The sequence below is a fragment of the Grammomys surdaster genome, unplaced genomic scaffold, assembly GCF_004785775.1.
Source record: "Grammomys surdaster isolate TR1022 unplaced genomic scaffold, NIH_TR_1.0 132, whole genome shotgun sequence".
In the NCBI taxonomy this organism is placed as follows: domain Eukaryota; kingdom Metazoa; phylum Chordata; class Mammalia; order Rodentia; family Muridae; genus Grammomys; species Grammomys surdaster.
Genome location: NW_021604590.1, coordinates 6,669,725 through 6,676,485, shown reverse-complemented (window position 1 = coordinate 6,676,485; position 6,761 = coordinate 6,669,725).

Sequence of the window (6,761 nt, the reverse complement as noted above, 5' to 3'; positions counted from 1 at the left end):
CTCTCTCTCTCTCTCTCTCTCTCTCTCTCTCTCTCTCTCTCTCTCTCAAAAAGAAAAAGTGTTCCCCTAAATAGGACAGATCTACAAAGATAGAATAACAGATACTAAAAATACTTTTTCCCAATAAGTGGTGGCCAAACACATATGAGAAGATAGCTCAAAGTAACCCACATACATAAAAAACTCACATACTGTGATGTAAGATTAGTGCCCCAAGCAAAATTAGAAACAGACACCAGCACACACTTAAGATTTGATGGGAACAATTGTTGGCTAGGACATCCATGGCCCCTGGAAGATTCCCTGTAGAAGTTGAATTGTTTCTGAAAACGTTCATATCTGCTCCCCACCCCATCAGCGCACCCCCAAGATACAGGCACTGGATTTCCGGAGAAAGATGCACATTTCGGACCTCCTCATCAAATTGATAGGGCGGGTGGTGAGATCAGAAGTGTGGATCTATGCAGCCCGGAGGCAGATGGCTCATCTACACCTTCTCAGCTATCAGGGATTTGAGGTTTTTTCTCCGCAAGTAGAGAAGAGAAGCTACAACCTGATGAGAGGGTATGGCGGTGACAAGGTCAGGCTGTGGGGTTCATCACTCTGGCCCTAGTACAGCCAACCAGCTGGTCTTCCTCCCTGGACATTTGGGTGACTCCTTGGCCAGCTGGGCAGGAGGTTGCTGCCAGCACTGTCTTTCCCTGCAGTAGGGTCAGGAGTAACAACTGTTGTGTACCCAGACCTGCCCAGACAGACACCCCAATCTGAAATGAGAGGCTGCTCCTCCCTGATGTTCCAGTGTGCTTTTGTCTGGCTCCTACGTCCTTTCACGGAAGACTCAGGTTTCTTTCCTCTCCTTCCTAAATTCAGAACACTGACCTGCGCACTATAAGCGGAGCTGTCAATGTCTTCAGCTGCTCCAGAGCCCTTGCTAGCCAGAATCTGAAACCCTGTGCCCATCACCCCCATGCACCGGCCAGGAGCCATCTGTCTTATCTGGCCCGTGTTCGTCCCATATGGTTGTTCAATCTCGGGAACTCTTGTGCGTGTCTTATATTTCTTTCTTTCCCTTTTATCTACCAGACCTATTATCATCAGACTCTCCTTGGGGATACCCCACTTTCCACTCAAACCTTTCAAACAGGCCTTTCCTCAGACTCCAAACCCTCTTTCCACCCATGCTCACACTACCCTGCCTCCCCTGGGCCCCGTTCCTGCCAAGATCAGACATGTTCAGTCCCTGCCAAAGAGTCAGATACTTCATGATATACATGGGGAGAGTGTAAGACTGGAACAGCCTGCCATTTCTGTCAGCACTGGAATCCTACGGGCTTGGGGAAGCGGGGATCAGTAATCCAATCACTGTTCACCTTGATGCCTCCCCTGAGAACAAGCCGACTCACTTTATGACCTGCTTAGTAATCGGTTCACCAAGAACACTAAACCAGCTGTCCTAGTGCATACTTCTAGGCTGGCCTCAAGAGGGAGCTCTTGTGCAATCCCCACACCGCCCTTATCCGTTGCCTGTATTCTGTTGACTGCCTTCTTCCAAGGGAAAACACATTTGCAGGCAAATATTTAACATCTGAGTTTCTCTTGGACCCTGGGGAACCCCAGTTCTTGAGGAATATCAACACCGTATTCCTCACAGAAATATCCACGCTGGGGACCGAAGCCCCTGTAGTTCTGCAACTTGAATAGATAAATCTACATGAGAATCTGTACAAATAAAGATGGCACAAAAGGGGAAAAAAAAACCCTTATACGGTTTGAGTGTCTTCCTTAGAGAAAGATAATATAGCCCAAAGAACAAAGCATTCTACAAATGCTCAGAGTAGAGATGCCGCTTTTGGAGGAAATCAGGGGAACTTTGGTAAACGAGCCTGGCTGACTGGGAGTGAACCTGTGGGATAGTCTTTGTCCCTGAATGAAGCAGGCACCTTTGGTGACACCTCTCTTACTAATGCTCCTTCAAAGTGGCCTTTCATTTATTTTCATCTAAAGTTCCATGGGGCAAACTAGTATGCCCCAGAGGTATGCTCTCTTACTTTAGTATTTTATACATATGCTTTATGATCTTAACGCAAACAAGCTCAGGAGTGTACTCCTTAGTGAGCATACTTAGGAGTGGGCCGGCCCCTACATGAGTATGTGTGCTGTCCCCACGCCTCCCTTGGGGGATTAGTCTCTCCCCTGCTTTTGACCTCCTGGCTGCTGATTTCAGCGGCTCACTCACCACGATTCACCAGTCACCTTCTGTTACAAACTCACTGGGTTGGTTACAGCTCTCAGATGGGAACAACCACATCAACCTTATAGGATCACCATGAAGAATGTGTAACAGTTCTCATAGAAGCCCAGCCTGAGGCTGCTGGGAAACACGTGGAAGCCGTGAATTTGCCAGCTTCATGGTGCCCTGAGGCATCTGACCTCTGCCTAAAGCCAGTGTGGGGTATTCTCAAAGTTTGAGGAGTTTCCGTGCTAGTGTAGGGGACTCAGATAAATTACACATTGCTCTTCTGAGGCATGATCTCCTAAAACTCTAATAAATCTTCTGGACTGAGGTAACTGGTGCCAATCCTCAGTAATGTCTCTTTAAAGAATTTCTCTTTAAACATAGGAAGCCTTTGACATAAATACCACAAAAAAACACTGAATTCATGAAGAAAGACGAAATGCATCAGTGTACACAGAGAGAAGGATCATGGGTAACCTGTGCTTTAATGTTACTCACCTGGAGGCAAGCACGCTCTAATGAGTTGGAAGAAAATGGGTTTTCCCAGAAAGGCACATTCCCTCCCTAAACCACTAGATGGCGCCAAAAGCATGCTAAACCACTGACAATGTGATGCTCCACCATTTCTGTGGCTCACAGGGTGTTCTGGGGCCAGCTCTGTTTGTTCATTGTAAGGTGCTTTTCCCACCCAAAAGAGACACTCACCCCCCCCCCTCCTGTCTCTTTCCCACCTTTCTGCTTTCAGTTGCTTTCCAAAGGACTGACATGTCTCTGGAAATACATGAAGTCTACAGAAATACCAAACCTTCTATAATACACAAATGTTAAGTTGTCATACTTGAGACATGCCCCTCTGCTAAGAAGCTCCATTAGAACTTCCGAATATCCCTATAAAGCGTGTTTTCTAGGATTACACTTTGTGGGGAGGGGGAAGCAATTCAGTAGTTCAAACTAGAAAGCATATGGCTTTGCCATCATGTGGTCCTGGCTTAATCCAGGCTGCAGTACAAACAGCCACATGACCTCAGCCGGGCTTTTTAATCCCTCTGGGCCTCCAGCCCTACCTTATGAAGGGTGGCAGAGTGTTGAGGGGCTCAGCAGAGAGTACAAGTGCCAAAAAGCTCCTTGTACCCTGTTCTCCAGAGCAGAGAATGGACTGCATCTTCTACCCGTGCCAGGGAGAGAGAGATGGGTCCCAGCCGTCTTGAAGCAATATGATATATTTCCCAGCCTCAGCCAAGATGGCCACAAGGCTAATGTATTAACTCACAGGGCTCTGCACACAAGGAACAGTTAACTCAAATACTGCCCTAGTACATGGCACTTTGAGCAGGAAAATAAGAGTCTGAGCATCGATTATTACCAAGTAAGGAGGAGAGCTCACGGTTTATTTTTCCTTGAAATGGATTCTCACCACGCAGCTCAGGCGGGCTTTGGACTCAAAATCCTCTTGCCTCATCCTCCCTAGTACTGGGATTACAGGCTTACAACGCCATGCCTGGCTCATTTCTTGAGTGCTTCATCTTGTGAGAGGCTCACAGACAGGCAGAGGCGTGACCACAAGCTAAAGTGAGAAGCCCTCCAAGTGGTAGAACTATACCTGGGTAAAGCCTAGAAAGAAGGGGAGGAAGAGAGAGAGGAAGGCTGCCTGGTCCTTTGTGTTGTAGTGCTGACTCTGAGGACCTTTGAGGAAAATCGTGAGTTGGACTTGAGTGCGTGGATTTCCTGTGTCATCAAGAAGTCTTTGAACTGTGTGTGCTGCGGAAGACTACACTGAAGGACTTGTTCCAGGATTGTGAGGTGCTCTTTTAGGATGAGGCTTTAGTATAGAAGAAGGGGCTTGGATGGAGGTCTCTCTTACTTGTTTGGAAGTCCGATGTCACTCTGTGTTGGCCAGGGACTTTAGGCATGCACCTGTGCCTTCTAAAACAGAGTTGGTGGCAGACAGAATTTTCATCAAGCTTTCACCCCTACAAGCTCCTCCCGAAAGAGTGGTATCTGTGACTGTGTGTGATTAATGCCTAGGGTGAGCTTGCATGCATTGGCAAAAGTGAAGGATGCATGGATGAAATTAAGGAATTGAGTCAACTGACAATGAGTTCACAAAGAACTCATAGAGATGTGAGCTATCATATCAGGAGGAGGCAATTCCCAAGGCCGACAGTCCACAGATAACAAGATGACTTGAGCAGGAAGATGAGATCACAGTCTAGCTGTCCCCTTGCCTGCATCTTGCAGGCCCTGAGCAGAGGACCAGCAAGCCTTGGAGACAGCATCTGGGCATCACCTGGAGCCTCTGACTCTGGGACACTAGGTTACATAACAGCAGAAAATGAACTCAGGCCTGTGCTACCTTACATACTTATTGTATTAGAAAAAAAGTCTATAAAACACCTGACATAGGGGCTGTAGAAATTGCTCAACAGTTAGAGCCCTGGTGACAACAGGACCTGGGTTCACTTCCAAGCACCCATGGTTCCAACCATCTGTAACTCCAGTTCCAGGGGATATGGCACCCCCTTCTGATCTCTATGAGCACCAGGTATATATGGTGCATAGACATACATGCAAACACTCACATGTTGAAGCTTGGTCTGTTAGTACTGTAATGCTAAATTCTGTACCTGAAGGTCTGGTTGCCTATGAGTGAATTCTCAAGTTTACCAGCTTTTGTTGTGCAAATCTAGTTCCTTAATTTTAAAATATTGGTTAAATAAAAATGGCTATGGCCAATTACTGGAGTGGGGATTAGAGGTAGGGGGATTTTGAGTTACCTGTTTGGGAATTGCAGAGGGAGGAAAGTAGGAAGAAGGAAAGAGAGAGAGGAGAAAGCTGCCACAAGGGGAAATGGACCATGAGCACATGGCTAGGAAAACCAGCAAGTATCTGGGATACACCGCTGGGGAGGTAGCCAGGCCAGCAGTTAGAAAAGTAGAGTAAGGGTTACCTCCCCCAGTAATTGTCAAGGCCAAATAAAATAACCATAGTATGAGTCTTTCATTCATTTGTAAGCTGGACAGGGATAAGTTTAAATTGGTTCTAGTACATTCACACACGTAAAACAAAACCATAACAGAAAGGGGAGTGCCAGGAAGTAACAAGCCACATAAGCTACTCTCCCTCTGTCCTCCTTAGGGAATATAAACCTCCATCTCCTCTTAATGAGTCATATCAAATGCTAAGCCTTGTGGAAAGGGCTGGATGGAACCATTTGTATGTTGTGTCCTAGGGCCTGACCCGAGAGCAGTGAGCAGCAGCCACAGTGACAGTGATGGTTGTTTTATCCTGGTAAAGTCTCGATGCACTCCTACACAGAGGAGGACAATTTGTTTCATTTCCTAAAACTGCTTCTGACTCACTTTACGCATTGTCCTTCTTGCAGAAGTACCCGAGCCCTCACCTGCCTCATTTACTGTCCTGGAATATATAAGCCTGAGGTACAGCCTGGCTTAACACCTTCCACTTTCAAATGAACCATCCATCTCCAGCTTAGAAAGACTTGTTCGATGCCAGAAGGCAATTTAAGAGCAGACTGGGGAAGAGAATTTAGGCATCGTGATGAGAAGTCTGCTTCTGTAGAGCCTTACCTTTGTTTGTTTGTTTGTTTGTTTGTTTTGTTGTTGTTGTTGTTTCTTCCAAGGTGTCCCCTCTACTCAGTGTCTCTTAGCTCACAAAAGATCAGAACTCCCTCACAAAACTTACCTTGCACAGGACTGATTGGCCATCCTGTGTACTGTTTCCAGCTCTGTCTCCTGAAGAATCCATTATTGATGGTAAGTGATATATTCAGTGAGCACTGAGCGCCTACTTGGAACAACGTTGGAACCAACCCCAGGGTCTTTGTAGGAGCCTCTACAATCACTTTTATATGTGAGAAAACCAAGACATACAAGGTTCAGAGGATACAGTGCTCCCTGAATGCCTGCCACTTTTAAATTCTTCCTACTTTCAAGTAGGCTTCATCCCAGAAGCTGCGAGGTCACAACTCCACAGTTGAATGGGTTGAACTCACAGCAGAATGGGTCAGGAGCACCAGCTGCTCACTGGTAGCTGCCCCAGAGCTAGGCTCCTCTTCCTATTTGATGCTAAAGGCCAGAGATAAAGAACCAAATTTTACCTCAGGAAAGCATAGCTCCTCTTCCCCCTCCTCCTCCTCCTCCTCCTCCTCCTCCTCCTCCTCCTCCTCCTCCTCTTCTTCCTTGTCCTCTTCTCCTTTCTTCCCTTCCTCCTCCTCTTCCTGTCCTTTCTCCTCTTCCTTTTCCTCTTCTTCTTCCTCTTCCTCTCCCTCCCCTTCCTCCTCCTTTTCCTCCATCTCCTCCTCCTTTTCCTCTTCTTTGTCCCCTTCCTCCCCCCCTGACTCCTCCTTTTCCTCTCTTTCCTCCCCTTCTCTTCCTTCCTTTCCTCCCCTTCCTCTTCCTCTTCCCCTCCTCTTCCTCCCCCTCCTCTTTCCTCTTTGTTAGTCACAGGACAGAAATCTTAGACCCTTCTCTCACATCTGCTCCCATAAAGTCCGTTGTGATGGTCG